This window comes from Eptesicus fuscus, chromosome 4 (assembly GCF_027574615.1).
Source record: "Eptesicus fuscus isolate TK198812 chromosome 4, DD_ASM_mEF_20220401, whole genome shotgun sequence".
In the NCBI taxonomy this organism is placed as follows: Eukaryota; Metazoa; Chordata; class Mammalia; order Chiroptera; family Vespertilionidae; genus Eptesicus; species Eptesicus fuscus.
In genome coordinates, this window is record NC_072476.1 from 62,182,853 (window position 1) to 62,201,290 (window position 18,438).

Below are 18,438 nucleotides of genomic sequence, written 5' to 3' on the forward strand. Positions count from 1 at the left end.
TAGGGCTCCTACTTGCATTTTTAAAAAGAAAATTTTTATATTAAACATACACGTGCATGTACACATATACATCCGTAGCTCAATCTTTTAAAGAAATGTGCCCTTTTAAAGAAAAAATATTTTAAATTTTATTGAACATAGACAAGTCTAACTTCTCTTGGGAAAAGAATCTTCTTTTGTATTAAGAAGTAGGAGGCATGCATGTGAGCATAACCAATGGACACAGACAGTAGGGGGCTGAGAGAATGTACTGGGGGGATGGGAGTGGCCAGGGAGAGGTCAACGGGGGGAAAAGGAGACTCATGTAATACTTTAAACAATAAGGAATTTAAATTTTAAAAAAACTAGGTGGCAGTTTTATTTGTGTAATGCTCTCAAAAAATAAATCAAGTACAAATATTAAAAACTTACTCAAAATTGAAACTCTGTCATATAACTATAGGTAGCCTAGTGTAGAGAAACATGTCTTTGTTTTATATGTACAAGTTAATTACATTAATATTTGAGATACTTTTACTTACTTAATGGTATTTATTAGAAAATGTAAAGCAATTCAATGTTTCTTGGAAAATGTCTCAAGAGGGAATCTGAAAAGTTGGCATTTGACCAGCAGATGGCGCTAAATTCCCAAAAATCTTTTTGCCAGGCAAAGAAAACCGGTTTCAGAAGTTAACTTAGAGCTGAAAGTTAGTCCATTGCTTACTGACTTTTGTGCTTGAAGCCATCTTGAAGAATCATGGGAAATTATTTCCTACAGGTCAAGACTCCTTTATGTGATCCCACCAGACTCTTGTTTTGCTGTTCCTATTTTAATCTATCCAGGAGAAAAAATATTTTTTAATGCCATATCTTATCACATAAGTTCATTTAAAGTTAGGCCATATAAAAAATATTAAAGTTATTCCCAGCTTTCAAATCTGTTATTTAAAATCCAAAGACCATTGTAGAAACTGATTCAAACCAGCTTTTTCAGTACCATTAAGATTTGTAGTAGAAAGTGGAAATATTTTAGATGTATTAATGAGACATGGAAATTCTATTCTTAAGGACTGCATATCTGCTTCTTTTCAAATGAGTTTAACCTTCATATGTACTTTATGAAGGTTTTTGCCACTTTTCAGTGTTCCATTGTGTGTTTTAAAATCTGTCCTATACATAGCTGGATGATACTATGAGATTTTGAATCTTCGTTGTTTATCTCATTAAAATAATTCAAGTTTCAACATTCCATTCTTTTATATATGTATATATATTTTTTAAATTGACTTCAGCCAGGAAGGGAGATGGGGAGAGAGATAGAAACATCAATGATGAGAGAGAATCATTGATTGGCTGCCTCCCACACTCGGGATTGAGCCCACAACCCAGGCTTGTGCCTTGACTAGGAATTGAATGGTGACCTCCTGGTTCATAGGTTGATGCTCAACCACCAAGCTATGCTGGCAGGGCTGTAGGTGTCATTTTTATCTATGTCATACCAGCGAGGAAAGTGGAGCACAGAGAGGTTAAACCATATGCCCAAGGTCTCATAGTTAGAAAGGGATAGAGCCAGGACTCCAGAGCACCACACTTTCTCATCACACCAGTAGCCTCTCAAATGGGGATAACATTTGAAGAAGACACGTGGGGAAGAGTCCACAAACAACAGGTAAAGCAGAAGAGAGAAAAAAATAATATAAGCAATGAATTGTAGTGGGTATGAGTATGGGTGTTGGTGTGTGTGCACTGGTACATGTGTGCGAGCTTCTCTCTCCCCCTTTCTCTCTCTCTCCCTTTCTAATTCTCTCTCCCTCTCTCTCTCTTTCTTTCCCTCTCTCTCCCTCCTCACCCTCTCTCCCCCACTCCCTTTCTCCCTCTCTGGTGGGAGTATAAATGGGTACAACTTCTTAGGGAGGAAATGTAGTAATGTCTATCAAACTTACAACTGCACATATCTTGTCCTACAATACCACTACTGTGAATTTATTCTATGGGTATGCATGTACTAAAGCAAAACAAGCTCTATATAAGTTTACTCATTACAATACTGTTGTAAATGCAAACAATCAGAAACAACCCAATGTCCACAATACCTTCATTAATTATGGTATATCAATATAATGGAAAACAGTGGTACAATGAAAAAGAATTAGCTCTCTATGTAGTGATAGGAAAGATAGCACTACTATATGTGTGTGTGTGTGTGTGTGTGTGTGTGTGTGTGTGTGTGTGTGTATATATACTAGCGTTCCCGTTGCAGGAAAAATCCTGCAATAGGATTTCCTGCTGCACTCTACCCTGCCTCCCCTCCGCCCTTGTCGCCCGCCCCGCCTTCTCCTCCAGTCCACCTGCTTTTCCCTTCACCCCCGGCCCCGCCTCCGCTCCGCCCTTGTCGCCCGCCCCGCCTTCTCCGCCAGCCCGCCTGCTTTTCCCTTCGCCCCGGCCCTGACTTCGCTCCTCCCTTCTCCTCCCCCTCCCTTCCCGGCTTGCTTGCTTCTTCGAAGCTTTACTCCCTTCTGCAGCTCTTGGCTTCTTTCGACGCTGTCTTGATATGCAAATTAGCCGCCATCTTTGTTGGGGTAATTTGCATACTCATCCTGATTGGCTGGTGGGCGTGGCGTGGCTGGTGGGTGTGGCTTAGGTGTAGCGAAGGTGCGGTCAATTTGCATATTTGTCTATTATTAGATTATATATATATATATATATATATATATATATACACACACACACACATACATACACACATACACACACGTATATATTATAGTGAAAAAAGTTAAGGTACAGAACAATGTATGTAATACATTAAATTTGGTGTGAACAAAACAAAAGAGTAAAGTAAAAGTCAGTACTCATATTGCTTATATGTGCATGAGGAAATCTGAGAGGGTACATAAGAAAATAATAACAGTGGTTACTTGGTGGGAGGAAGGATAAGAACTGAGGAACCAGGATATTAAGGAGACTCAATACTCCATGATTGTATACTTCTGTTGAAATATGTATCTTTATCATCTACTCAAAAACCAATTTTAAAAATGCCTCATTAGACATTTTTGTTTTTTTCAAAGTCATTCCTTCACCAAGCAGCCCCTTCCCTTTCCTCCCTCTCTAAAGGGACCAGCAAGCTGGCTCCTCTCTCCTCCTACTATTCCCCAGAATCTTTCATTCCATTCTCCTCGTAAATACCTCAAAATTTGGCCCTATCCTAAATTCTACCTCCAAACCTACCTAGCAACTCTTTAGGGAAATCACCAAAACAAGAGCCTTACATGAAAAGCAATTCTCCCTTATGGGGGGTGGAGGGTGGGGAGGAAGGACTATTCTTAAGTAGTTTATTGAATTTTTTTTCTAAATACCTATATTCTTTGCCTAAGAGAAACTCCAGGTGGGATTGCCGCCATCTCACGAAATTCTCATTTACCCACTCACTAGTGGTGCCCCTCTTCCCCGACATAGAGCATTATCCACTCTGTGGCCATCTCCTGCTCTTCATTCGGGCAGGTCCTGATATGCACGGGCCACCATCCCTCTTATCTAACATTGAACGAAGCTATATCCATGTGTAAATAGGCCAAAGGCTCTGTCCAAATTTGGAGAAACATTAAAGAATTAGTCAAAATTGAGGGCTTTTGGCTCAAACTCAAGATGAGAGGGATAAACAAACCCTGTCCGAATGGAATCTAGTTCTCATACATTTTCCTGCCTTTCTAATTAAAGCCAAATGTTTGAATATTTCCCAAATTACCTCTGGTGAAATGCACTGCACTGTTTTGCCTTTCAAAAGCACATGAACTTATATTTGCATTGTTAAATAGGCTTATTCAGTGCATTCTAGTTTTTCAGTCTGTTTGTCACAGGGTACTGTGAATCTGTACCGTGGTGGGCCTGATGAGCTCCAGTGTTTGACAGACTGATGGACACATCTGCTCCCTGGGCCACATGTGTATAAAAAAAATTATGGGAGTCCCCAGTTGATCAGAATACTATTTCACGCAGCTTTTTGTCATTATTTTTATCCCTGCCATGAATACAGGGAAGCCAGGGAAAAGGAATCTGTGATATTAGGGAAGAGTTAACCTCAACAGTGGTGAAGCCTCCACTTCAACATGTTTCAAAATAATACTAATAATCCCAAATACTGCAGTGGAGAATTTCAGAATCCACTGTAAGTGTTTTCTCATCTGATTTCCACAATTTGAGACAGATATGTTATTTCCATTCTGTAAGTCAGGAGATGGAGATTCAGAGATGATAACTGAATCTCCCCAGATCCCAGAGCTAAGAAACAAGCCTGTGAGTTGCCTAAATTAGGCTTATCTTCAATGATCTCAGAAAATGTCTGTGATTATTAAGTTTAATAACTCTATTGGTAATGGGCATTTCCAAATTCAAATTAGTTTAAAATTTTGTGAGGCTATCTAATGCCTCGAGAATGGTGGGAATTCCAGAAAATAAGAGCTAAAAAGGTTAATTTATTCTGATAGAAGGATGATTAATTCAAGGTAAGATTACCTGTCTCTAATTAACCTAGTCCATTATTCAGTTCTTAACAAGGATATGGCTAGCAGAAATGTCACTCAGAAAGAATTCAGCTGAGAAAGTTTAAAGAGAGTATCACTCTGGGAATAATCATCATTATATGTGTTAGCCATAGGGAATGCTTAAAATCATCTTCATATTTAAGCTAAATATGAAGAACCTAAAATACATCTTTATTCAAATCTCTGTTAAGGGGATTATGAGACATAAGTTAACAAGTGCATTTTGACATTTACTAAATTTTTTTAATGTATTTCAAAGGTCTAAAAGGAAACTGTTTATTTTTTTTAAATCAATACCAATCCTGCTTATTACATTCAAAGCCTTTCTGATAAAAAGTTAAACACTGTTACTGAGCTATGTTCTTAGCTGAGCAATCCTATATAATAAAGAGCTAATATGCTAATGGTCGTGATGCCCTCACCCACAACGACCGATCAGCAGGAGGCTGCATGTGCAGCAGGCGCGTGCAGTTAGGCAATGCTGCGTGCGCAGGAGGCATGCGCGGGTGGGCGGGGACATGACTTTGCGTCCCCCGCTGGCAGGACTTGACAGGGGTGGGGCCAGCCAGGTCTGATTCTCACCCAATGGCAGTCAGACATCTCCCAAGGGGTCGCAGATTGCGAGAGGGTGCAGGCTAGGCTGAGGGACCCCTCCCCCGTGCACCGGGCTTCTAGTGATTTAATAATAGGCATACTAGTAACTCCTCTCCTTCACTCTGATAGCCATTTTATACCTACCATATTCCAAAAGGAAGCCAGACAAAACAACTAAAATATTATTTATTAATAGTATTTCTAATGCTGCTTTAACTTCCCCTAACTTAAAATCTTAGACACTGAAAAGATCTGGTTTGCCATATTCTGTGAGTTAGTGTGTGGATTATTTCTTTTCATTGTAGGCTACAGTATCAAATAAGAATGAAGGATATTATTTAGTTTAGTTTTAAGCTATAGTAATAGACTGTTCATAGGGATTTTTCCTGATGTCTTGGAATTGGCTATTATGACTAAAAAATGATGACAAAAAAAGGCATGATATTTCCATGCTTTTAAAAAACCTAGCCAACCATGTGGGCCAAAAGCCTTCCTGAGGACTTATTCGGAGGCAGGAGAACCACTTCTGCTACTCCCAACCAACATCTCAGCCCTGGGTGGGCAGAGAAGTATGTCTTCTCAACCCACCAGATGCCAACTGAAGGCAGAGTTTCAATGGAATACGTAATGTGAGTGCTGGCAAGGAGAAGAGATGCACAGTCTGCCACCGAGCTGAATACTTGCAGAGTCAGGGACCCAGAGACCACCCAAAGCTTGCCTTCATAGTGCAGCAAGCCCTATGAGGGTGTCAGGGCAGAATCTGACTTGTGTCCCTGGGAATCTGGGAGCTAATCTGAACACCAAGAATTGTGCCTGTTTATTTTCTGAGATTTTAAAGGAGGAGCACTTGCTGGCTAAGCCAGGGAACGTGGGACAAAAAGAGACCACGCTATAGGATTTTAAGAAGGAGGTGAAGAAAACCTCTAACCCATTCCTGGCTTCCTAATCTACCAGAGGATGCAGAGGAGGATTTCCATATTTGACTTGTATGAAGGAATACAGAGAAGAGAGGAGAAAGCCTGGGGTACCCGACAGCTGCTTCTTAAGGGGACTGGGATGTAGACCAAAGGCAGACGAAAGACATGAGTGTCCGAAGTTATGTGGTGGACCAAAAAAATTGCAGGAAGTTATGAGGAGCCCACCATATCCTCTGTGACCCCCAGAGCAGCAACAGAATCGTGTACGGTCCTGTGGGGAGAGGTACTTCCTCATCTCCAATAAGCAAACCCTGCCATCTCTCATATTTCTCCTCAACAAAGGGCTTAGATGCTAGTTGAGGGAATTGAGTGGATTACGTTTGAATCATATTTCAGATTGGATTTTTACACTGGAGTGAAATTAGTTTGGTTTTGCTTTGTTTTTTTTAATAACTGAAAGTGATGAGAAAGTTATGGAATGTGCCCAATAAATTATCTTGGGATGTTCTATAAAGCACTATTGGGAATTTTAATCAGAAAAAATAAAAACATTATTGTGTTAATAGACACCAAGTAGAGTCTACTCAATAAAACCCTTTACACTAAAATGTTGGCTTTCTAAGGCAGGCTAGAAGAGGTGGGAGGAAAGGGTTACACGCCATTCAAACCTAGTTGTGTCCTGACATAAACTGTTAACTTTATTATGTCACTATTTCTTAGTCTTTGTTATACAAATAAAAGTATTTTCTTTGTATTAAAAAAAAGAATTATTCACCTCAACCTTTCAACATTCATTCATTCCATTTCTTTTTCTTTTAATGTTCAATGACCTCTGAACTTTGCATTGGCCTCCTTCCCCCACACACAAGGAGTGCCCCACTTCTGTTGCCTCTAACACCTGAGAACTTTGCTGTCCTTGACCTCAGACACCTCTTTGCCATCCACAATCCTGCGGGTGGTGGTCTTCTGGATGGATTGTACAGCGGGGCTGCTGTCCAGGGCATCACCAAGATTGAAGTCCTCCCCTTCTTCCAGCAGGTGGCGGTAGGTGGCAGCTCAGCCTCCAGCTTCACCTTGGTGTTCAGCAGGGCCTTACACTCCTGGGCCATTCCTTCATTTCAATCTCTCTCTAGCCAATATTCTCCATTTACTTTGCCATGTCTTTCTACTTAACTGATAAAAACTTCCTTCTCCACTCCTAGCACCGAGGGCTGTTGGAGAATTTTCTGTAACTGTTCAGGTTGGCGTCTCAACTGATTTTCAGTTTCTGTTCTCAGATCTTCCATATCACTCAGGAATCTTTCTGGTTTTTTTGTTTGTTTGTTTGTTTTTGCTCATTTCACTTTCTCATTCTCTACAGTGATTTCAGAACTTTCCTCAAATCTCCCACTAAATCACTCATTCTCAGCAATGTCTGTGCCGGAAAGTAAAAGCCATAGAATGTAAATTCATTCCTCTTTCTGCCAAGAAAGTTTCAAACCAGCCTATATTGAACCCATTCTTCTCTCCCACTCTCTATTAAAGTGGAATGTGGTCTTTGTACTAAAAACTAATCCTCAGGCCCTAGCCAGTTTTGCTCAGTGGTTGGAGTGTCGGTCAGTGGACTGAAGGGTCCCGAGTTTGATTCTTGGTCAAGGGCACATACCTCGGTTGCAGGCTCAATCCCTGGCCTCAGTCCGGGCCCATGCGGGAGGCAACCAATCAATGTGTCTCTCACATCGATGTCTCTCTCTCTGTCTCTCTCCCTCCCTTCCATTCAGTCTAAAAATCAGTGGAAAAAATATCCTTGAGTAAGGATTAAAAAAAAAACACAAAAAAACTTAATCCTCAGGATTGCATTCTGGATCCTAACTCGTTCTTCTACCTTCTGAGAGAAGTGGCTTTATCAATTACTTCTGTCTCTTTCATATCTTTTAACCTCACCCTCAAGATTGGTACCTGATCCAAAAAAAATGTCTTTCCTGAATGAGTCTTCTTTTAGCTTCTGACCTCTCTTCCTTTTCTCATTCCCAACTGAACTGAAATCGTTGTATACCTTCTCCGCTTGTGGCAGGAGGCGGGCAGGGAGGCAGGGGAGAGGAGAGAAGGTGGAAGAAGTATGAGAGTCAGAGCCTACCTGATACCAGGTGAAGACAGCATCTCACAACGGCCAGTCCAGCGTGGAGAGGCCAATCCTGAGTAGGGTGAGAGTATCCATGTAGGGACAGTCGGACGTGGACAGCAGAGCCCGCTCAGGGGAAGAACGCACCTACATAAAAGAGGGCAGTGGAAAGGAAAGACTGATTACACAACGGGGATGCTGATCAGATAAGTAAATATAATAAGGCCAATAGGAACCAGGTTTCTCAGTGTCAAAGAGGGTTACATACATGGAAAGGGTGATAATCAGAATAAACTCTGAGGTGCTGGATTAGAACTGATGTTGTCAATGTACACTCATGATTAGACAGACAGACAGATAGGTAGACAGAATACAGATGTATGTATACATTAACCTAGTTCTCTCACTGAGAAATCCTTGAAGTGCTACCCTCCCAAAAGCAAAGAGCACATCTAATACCCAGAGCTTGCATTCTAAATGTTATTCTCTACTAAAAAGACTCTGGCTAAAATGGGGATTCCAGGGCTAGGGCAGGGAAAGTATAAGATGAACTGGTTAATATCTTGTGCCAGAAAGAAAGTCAAAAAGTGATGAAACATGTCAAGAAATCACATAAGCCACATGGAAGGGCTTCCAGTAGCTAAACTGCAAACAATTTGAACATCATGATAAATAATGATAGCAATGAATGAAAGAGCAGAGTTTTTCTTTTAGTTATTAAGGGAAAATTAGGTCATCTTTTCAAGAGTTAAATTTATACAAACAACCTTAATCCACCATTGCTCATGTTTTCTGATATCTTGCAAGTACCCAGAATGTAACATCCCATTTCCATTCATAAATCCATAAAAAATTTGCTTTTCCACAGCACATATTAAATTATTTTTCACCAAATTATTTGTTTCTAAAATAAAAAAATATTTTTAAATATATAAAAAAAATCATTTAAAAATAATATGTATTTTTAGTCACCAGGGTTTCACATACCTAATTATTGAATGTACCAAACCTATGAATGAATAAATGTTTGTCTTTAGAAATGTTTTTCATGGTTTTAATTTCTAAGAAAGACAGCATTTATATATATAAAAGCCTAAGCGACCGTTACTATTGGACAACCAGCCGGTAGCTACGACACACACTGACCACAAGGTGTTATAATACCAAGGGGCAGACACTCAATGCAGGAGTTGCCCCCTGGTGGTCAGTGTGCTCCCACAGCCAACCTCCCGTGGCCGGCCAACCTCCCATGGTCCCTCCCCCCGGCCAGCTGGCCCAATCAGCCACAATCAGGACTGGGTGAGATGGCCCCGATCAGCCCCGATAGCCGGCCAAGCCGAGGGACCCCACCTGTGCACAAATTCGTGTACCAGGTCTCTACTCTATACATAATCTCAATATATATATAGCAAATAAAACATTATATAATCAAGACTTTTGAAATAAACCTTTCTGTTACCTACTTGAAGAAGCTGTTCAGAATACTTTACTACATGTCAGCTATGAAACTATATTAAAAAAAACAGATAAACAATATTTCAAGTTTCATTTAACCTCTCCCAAATTCTTACAGTCAGGTCTTTTGTTCTCTGCTATGGCACACAATTGCATTTTTCCTAAGCAATCAAAAGCAGGCTGGAAGACTCTTTATTAATCCATTGTAAAGAATATACCAAATGTAATATAAGTAGAAAAATGCTGAAAATGGACATATGTATTTTTAATATGAAAATTACTTTCTAACCACAAAACTTTATTTTAGTACAAGCCAGTAATTCTTACTTACTTTGACTGGGATTGGACAATAAAATATCATGATGATTACCTTTTGGCCACCAGCATACATTTACAAAATTATGGTCTGAACTTAGGTCTAATGTTTAATTCATCAGTCTCATGTGGTTTCACATGGTCATCTAGAAAAAATTCCCCAAAGATTCTACAATCTTATAATAAAAAATTGCTTTAAAATAACATTCCATTAGCAATTTATCACATATTGATAAACATTTAGTGAGTGTGTATTATGTGTTGAGCACTATGCTAAGTGCTGGAGATATAAAAATGATTAGCACTTGAGCAATAGGTAAGACATGAAGAGTGCCCTTGAGAGGCTTGGATTATGATGAAAGAGACAATAAATGTAAAAATTACAAAAAAGGTTGTTAAGGAATAGGGTTTTTAAAGGGTTCTGTGAACACTGATGAGAAACACACAATCCAAACTAGGGCAGGGGAGGTTGTTTACAGAAGCCTTCTTGTAGGAGGTATTAATAAATAAGCCTACTGACTTGCGGGCAGTATGGCCTACTGATTAAGATCACAGGTTCAGCTAGCACCACCTGTTAGTAGCTACATGAGATTGGTCAGGTTACTTTATCATTCTAAGTCTGTTTCCTTGTTTATAAAATAGATATAATGTAATAGTATTACCTCATTGGGCTGTTAATAGAAGCCAATAAGATAATGAGCAAAATACATAGGGTTATAAAGTAATTAGAGGCCCGGTGCACAAATTCGTGCATGGGTGGGGTCCCTCCCAGACAATAGGGGCTGGCCGGCTGAGGGGAGGGACCGCGGGAAGTTGGCCGGCTGCAAGAGGTTGGCTGTGGGAGCACACTGACCATCTGGTGGTCAGTGCGCGTCATAGCTACTGGCCGGTCATCCAGTTGCCCGGTCGTAACAATTGCTGAGGCTTTTATAGAGAGAGATAATTGTATTAAAATATACTAGTATTCCAGGTGTTATAATGATGACCTCTTTCTCACTCACACTCACACACCCCACTAGTGTACTACCTCGTGGTTTCTGGACTTTGTAGCTAATTTATACATGTCCTATGCACCCATAAAAAAAAAAACAAAAATAAAAAATAAAAAAAACCCTGCTTCATTCCACCAACCCTGACAGCCTCCTCCCATTTTCCATAATCAGCCAGACTTTCCAAACCCCCCAAAAGTCTTCTTGACTTCCTATCATTACTAAGCATGCCTGCACCATGTCCACTCTTTGAATGTGAGCCTAACCACTGAAGAGTCTTGGGACTCTCTGTCCACAATAACTCTTCATTCATATTTCTCTGTTCCCACATCCCCCAGAGGATATATCTCTTGCCCTTCACCCTCACATTGCTCTCTGAGGGCCTTTCTTACCTTTGATTTTGTGATTTTTATGCAGTTCACTTAACTAGCTTTGTCCTCCAATGACTGGTCACCATGAGCCAATGACCAACATTTCGTTTCATTTGGACTGAACATCACTGAAGAGATAGAAAGGAACAATGTGATTAGAACACAAAAGCATTGAGGTTTGTGAAGATAAGAAAGGCTAGTGCTAGAAACAGTAAAATGGCATGGTCTTTTGTTCTTCCCCACAATATCCTCTTTAGGATCATTACTGTTTTACAATCAGTCTTTCCCCTTCAACAATCTCCCATTAGCCATTTGTCTAACAAGTGACTTCTTCTCTTCTTCATTTGCAGAAAGACCTAAGGAAGGGGGCAGGGCTCAGCTCAGTTTCTTTTTATACATTCACCTTTCTAAAGGCTTCTATCAAATTTCACCAAAACAGATCCAAATAATTGCAAAAATAATAATGGAAAATTAAAGTTAAAAGACTTCTCCCTATTAAAGTAGCCCTCTGGTAGAAATGAAGTGTTTCTTATTTCTAGAAGTACATGTAAAAGATATGACTTGACAACAGAATTATGTAAAACTAGAGGCCCGGTGCACAAAAATTCGTGCACGGGGGTGTGTGTCCCTCAGACCAGCCTGCACCCTCTCCAATCTGGGACCCCTCGAGGGATGTCCAACTGCCTGTTTAGGCCTGATCCCAGTAGGATCGGGCCTAAACGGGCAGTCGGACATCTCTCTCACAATCCAGGACTGCTGGCTCCCAACTGCTCGCCCACCTGTCTTCCTGATTGCCCCTAACCACTTCTGCCTGCCAGCCTGATCATCCCCTAACCACACCCCTGACAGCCTGATTGATGCCTAACTGATGCTCCCTGCCAGGTTGTTTGCCCCTAACTGCCCTCCCTGCAGACCTGGTCACCCCTAACTGCCCTCCCCTGCAGGCCCAGTCACCCCCAACTTCCCTCCTCTGCTGGCCTGGTCACCCCTAACTGCGCTCCCCTGCAGGCTTGATCGCCCTCAACTGCCCTCCCTTGCAGGCCTGGTCCTTCCCATCTGCCCTCCCTTGCTGGCCATCTTGTGGTGGCCATCTTGTGTCCACATTGGGGCAGCCATCTTGTGTGTTAGAGTGATGGTCCATTTGCATATTACTCTTTTATTAGATAGGATGATATCTACTCTAGCTTCCAAATTTTGTTTTTAACTCATACCTTATAAAATTATTTTGGTGCCCTGGCCAATGTGGCTTAGTTGGTTAGAGTATCATCACATGCACAGAAGGATCTTGGGTTCAATTCCCGGTCAGGGCACATACCCAGGTTGCTAAGGTAGGGGCTGCCTATGGGAGGCAACCTATCAATGTTTCGCTCTCACATTGCTGTTTCTCTCTCTCCTCTCTCTCTCTCTCTCTCTCTCTCTCTCTCTCTCTCTCTCTCTCTCCCTCCCTCCCTCCCTCTCTCTCTCTATAGAATCAATGAAAAACATACCCTAAAGAGTGAGGATTAAAAAACAACAAAATATTTTGGTTTTACTGAAACATTACTCCCACTTTTTAAAAATATGTTTTTTATTGATTATATATAGAGAGAGAAACATTGATGAGAGAGAATCATTGATCGGCTGCCTCCTGCACGCCCCCTACTGGAGATTAAGCCCAAAACCCAGGCATGTGCCATGGCCTCCTGCTTCTTGGGTCGACACTCAACCACTGAGCCACACCGGCCAGGCATTACTCCTACTTTCTAAAGACCAAAATCAGACCATATTATTTAATTTGTAAATTATTCCTGATATACTTCTGCTCCTTACTTTGGCTATTTTGCTCTGTGCATGTGTACGTCCATGCCCATAAAAGCCTTCATATGTTTCAAAGTCCAAAATATTAAAGTATTAAATTTCTTTCTATCACATTCTCTGCAACAAAATAATTTGAAATTCATACATAACTACAAAATTGTTATATCAATTTGGGGCAGAAATTTTCAGTTGCTTCATGATTCCACTAAAATATATTGATTTAAGTAGTTTATACATGAACTAAAATGTTTATCCTAAACAACAACTATAAAACCAGTTGCTGACTGTCTAGATGTGAATTTACTAGATTATAGATTAAAAGTGTGATTTTTAAGGTTTAGCTATCACCTAACCTGTTTCCTGACCCAGAAACAAAAGTTCATTTGAAACACTTAAAATTCTGGAGGCAGTGAGTCCTCAGCAAACTTTTAAACTTAAATTTATCCCTCTTCCTTACAGCTTTTCCCCAACAACAGGAAAGACAGTAGCATGAAAACTGAGCTGATCTCAGATGGGCAAGAAGTAATAATTCTCTCTTATAATTTTTAAGTTATGATAACATAAGGATAATAGTTAACAATAGTAAATAAAACTAATCTTAACCTTAAGTGTATGACCCTTGAAAATTGCTTACATTAAACAGTATTAAGAAGGTAGTAGCAGTAAATAGCAAGTTTGGGGTTTTTTAAGTCATTTATAATAATTTTCTCTTCATCAACAGAGAAAATGTAGATGAGTGGAAGGACAACATTCTCCAAGTAAGATTATCAAATATAAAGTTTGTTAGCCAAATATGAATTTGATATTTAAAAGAATGAGAACTGGTTCTTTTGAATTACATTTTGCCACTAAAACTTAATATCCATCAAGAAGATATTAGTTACTATAATTAGAATGCTTTTACCCTTGTTACATAAAGTTGTGCCTGGTCAAAAGTTATAAAATATTTCAGAATTTCTGATCCTACCTGTAGGCCCAATGCCACTTGAGCCTAGATGAGTAACTGTCCCATACACCTATTACTAACTCATCTAAGTTAGCAGGCCCTTAATGTTACAAATCCATTCAAGAGACTATCCCTGAGAGGCACTAAATAAATCTGTAGTCAAAGAATTCTCCATGATAAAAAGCACTGTCGTAGCTTAACTGGCAATGCTCTTCTTTCTTACTTATACATCTAGATAGAAATGTACCAAAAAGTTGACAATGGTACATCTGTGGGTGGATAGTAGAATTATAGATGATTTTACTTTAAATCTATCTATCTATCTATTTATTTATTTATTTATTTAAATCCTCACCCCAGTATATGTTTTTATCGATTCTTAGAGAGAGAGAGGAAGGGGAGGAGAGAAAGAGAGAAACAGAAACATCGATCTGAGAAAGAAACATTGATCAGCTATCTCCTGTAAGTACCCTGACCAGGGATGGAATCTGCAACCTAGGCATGTGCCCTGACCAGGAATCAAACCTACAACATTTTGGTGTAGGGGATGACACTCCAACCAACTGAGCCATCTGGCCAGGACATTTTAAATCAAGGTGTGGCTCAGTTGTTGAGTGTCAACCTATGAACCAGGAGGTCCTAGTTTGATTCCCAGTCAGGGTACATGCCCAAGTTGTGGTCTTAGTCCCCAGTGTAGGGCATGCAAGAGGCAGCCAATCAATGATTCTGTCTCATCATTGATGTTTCTCTCTAAAATCAATAAAAAATTATATTTAAAAATAAATAAATAGATTAAATGGTATTCACAGGACATACATCACACTATTTTTTTAATGAGGAAGAACAGAAACCAAATTTGGTTCTGAATTTTCTCATGAAATCCACAACACATTTAAATGTCTACTAAATATGAAGAATGCAACAAACACATCATATAATTAACTATCAAATATAAAAACAAGTCTTACTCATTTTGCTAATACTATAGCAAATCTTATCTCCAATCTCCACACCAAAGTCCAATTGGTTGCATTCTGAAGATGTTAAAGTGTTGTCAGAGTTACAAAATACTCAAATGCAGAATTAAGACTTAAAAAACAAATAAACAAAATAAACTTCCCTTACCTTCGTAACACTCAAGCCTGTCAGGTGATAGTTAAAATAAAAATTAAGCATGGAATGGATGTCACGGTTTTCGTTAAGATACAGGTTCGGACTGCTGGTATAGTTTTTCTTACAACCATACACCAAAACTTTCCGTTGAGATGACTTCCTTTTTTTTTTTTTTTTCTATAACAATTGGGTATTTTGATCTAATAAGCAAAAAACTACAGACTTGGCAGTGGAACAGACACTGAATTAAAAATCCAAGAATCAAATACCATAAAAAGAGATTTCCATTTAAGCTCTGAAAAAAAAATCTATAGAAAGGGGAGGGGGACTATTCTGTGCAGCTGGAATTTCATTAAGTTGTGCCAACTAATCTGGTGGAGGGGTTAGAAGGGAAAGGAGATGACACAGCAGTGGGATGTTGTTCTGGACATGGAAAGCAGCATGTAACTGCACGTTGGCAACAGTGAGACAAGCTAACAAAGGGGACAGAGATGTACTCGATGGTAGCACAGAGAGCTAGCAGTTGAGTAGGAGGAGGTGGCATATGAGACGTAGGCTGGGGTGCAGCAGGAAAGATCCCTGGTGGTAAAGTTGAATAGCTTAAATGTAACACAAAATACAGTAAGAGCCCAGTGAAGCAAGTCCAGAAGCCCAAGATAACCAACAGCTACAGTACAGCATTTGAAGCTGTCTAATGGATAGATATTATACAAGGAACCTTTACAGAGGAGGTTATAAAAGTTACAAGAGAAAACATTCAAAATTTAGTCATGTTTTCCTTTTAGAAATAAAAATGCAAACAAGGATTTAGAGGCACCAGAGTTGTTTGTTGTTTGTTTGTGTTTTCATAATTTGAATAAATAAGAGGAAAACAAGATGAAGTAAATCCAAGTTTAGGCACTTAAGAAAGTTGAGTCATATAATCAAACCCTAAGAGAAGAAAGGCAATAATTAAGGTGAGTAGGATCTTAAGTGAAAATGATAGGGGATAAAAATTTCTTGGCAACTTTTCAGTTACTAAAGTGTTTAGAAAGACAGTAAAAATACAATACACAGAAACAGCAAAATAAATAACAAAGACAATGCTTTATTATATCCTAAAAGCTTCAAAAAAAAAAAAGAATGAGATAAGACAGTGACACGAATGAGTCATTTAATGTGATAAAATAATTTTCCAAACTACAAATAAATATTTTAGAATTCTTTTTGTTTAAATGCAATTCTAGTTTATTTAAACAGCTGAGTCTTATTTTTTTTCAGAAATAAGTTATATTTCAACTGAAGAAATTTTACTAAAAATTCTGAAGAATTCAGCCATTGTTCAGTAATACTTAATAATTTAAAACAAGTTTAGTAATGAAGACCTTATTGTGCACTACACTTTTAAATTCATTCCTTGCCTAATGTCATTTGAATGTTTAATATATAAGGCTGAGAAGCTGACATTTTAGCAAACTCACTACTTTACCACTAGGTGGCGAAAAAACCCAAGTAGTATCTGTTACCAAAGCTAGTACAAAATCCCAAGTACTTGAACTAGAATTTCCACCAGGTGTCAACCAAGAGAGGAAAAAGAGAGGGACTATTTTCTCCACTCAAATACACAAATTCATAGTTTTATGCATAACTATCAAAAATAAATGGCCTGCCCATTAACTATCCAAATATTTTGCATATTTATATCCTCATATAATGCCGTTGAGTTCAAGATATTGCCTTGTCAACTAAAATCCAACTAAATAAAATTTCATTTCTTCCAAAAAAGAAAACAGAAAGCCCAATGAGTTTAGTTTATTGTGACTCATAGGTTCAACCTATCCAAATATATGACACAAAAGAATCTAAAATGTTTTAGACTTGGGACAGCCAAAACTCTTCAAAGTATATTTGGATATATATATATATATATATATATATATATGCACACATACACATATACATATGTATATACATATATATATCCAGATTCATATTTTTTCTTTCTATAGTTCTCTAATAAGCAGGTCTGTTGATTGCAAAAGTCTAGATAAGTGTATGCTGTTATACTTTGAATCTCATTGTGATTTTATGAAAGCAATACCATGTTACCAAAACTTTCACAATAGACAAATGTACCTGCTTTTAAGATGTATTAGAATTCTTATTTTGAACAGTCCAAGACTGAAAATTAAAATTAGAGCTTTGCAGAATTAAGCCCTATTTATAAACCAAATCATGCTTTTAAAAAACTATGGTATGTGCTTCACTAATTCCCAACAAAGATTTTTCCGATCTTGTTGCAAACATTATGCCAGGTAAAACACTATGTCATGCTGCCTTTTGAAAGGTGGTACTTTTTCAGGCCGAACTCTATTCTTAATCCTCTGGACACAGGAGTTATAATCATGTCATACCCTGCAAATTTTAGCTGTAGGTGGTGTCTCAAAAAAGGACTTTTTCTTCCTCCGAGGAAGTGGTCAAGCCTTTCTTCCCCTCGGTGTCATCATGCAAACAACTTGGCTGTTTCCCGTTGCTATCTAATTAAGAGACGGAAAAGAAAGCGGCTGAAGAGAAAGCAAAACCTACAGATTAAACTATGCTTGCTTGTCTTCCTTGCTCTTTACAGTATTCTCTTTTAAGATTCCTTTGGCCTCCAATGGGTTCATTTCCACCCTGGCTGCAAAGCACTGGTTTTTTGTTTTTTGGTGTTTTTTTTTTTCAAACAAACCAACAAAAATATCCAAGCCAAGAAGGCTCTCGCCGGAGAACACTATTTCTTGTCTGGTTTTATTACTACGTTTTCTTCTGAAATTCGTTTAAGATTGTGCTCAGCAGCCAGCCGCTTGCCCAACCGGTTATTCCCCTGCCCCCATCTCTCCTCACTCATCACTTTTTTCCCTCTTCCCAGCCAGGCACGGCGGTCAGAACCCTGCAGTGCCCATAAAGCACGCTTTTGGGCTGGACACTCGGCAGTTTATCCTTACTTGGCTTTGCAAACGGCTCCCCATCCAACCCTGGTCCCCCCCCCCCCCCATGCCCCCCTCTGCCGTTATCTTTAAATAGAGTGCTCTCTCTCCAAAGGGGCTCCAGGCGGCACGTCGAGGGTTTACGGTAGCCTGCCTGCCTACCAATAGGAGCTCCCCATGCAGAGAAGTCAGGTTCAGCCTCCCGGCAGTCCCAGGGCCGTCTTCCCCCGAGCTCACACCTACTGTACCCGCGAGCGAGGGAGCGAGCCCGGCGCGGGAGGGAGGGAGGGAGGGGGCGCGCGGGGCGGGCGGGCGGCCGCCGCGGCGTGCGCATGCGCAGCGGGGTTGTTTTTCACAAAGCTGCTGCTCTTA

General features: G+C 39.6%; 1 long non-coding RNA gene across 1 annotated transcript; it reads right to left on the reverse strand.

The window, feature by feature from the left end:
* Window positions 1-730: 730 nt before the first annotated feature.
* On the reverse strand, window positions 731-18,323 carry LOC129148716 (uncharacterized). The gene is made up of 5 exons (XR_008555677.1): window positions 18,229-18,323; window positions 17,515-17,637; window positions 11,287-11,393; window positions 8,151-8,282; window positions 731-814 (listed from the first exon to the last, which is right to left on the reverse strand). It is a non-coding gene; the product is annotated as an uncharacterized LOC129148716 (long non-coding RNA).
* Between the last annotated feature and the right edge of the window lie 115 nt (window positions 18,324-18,438).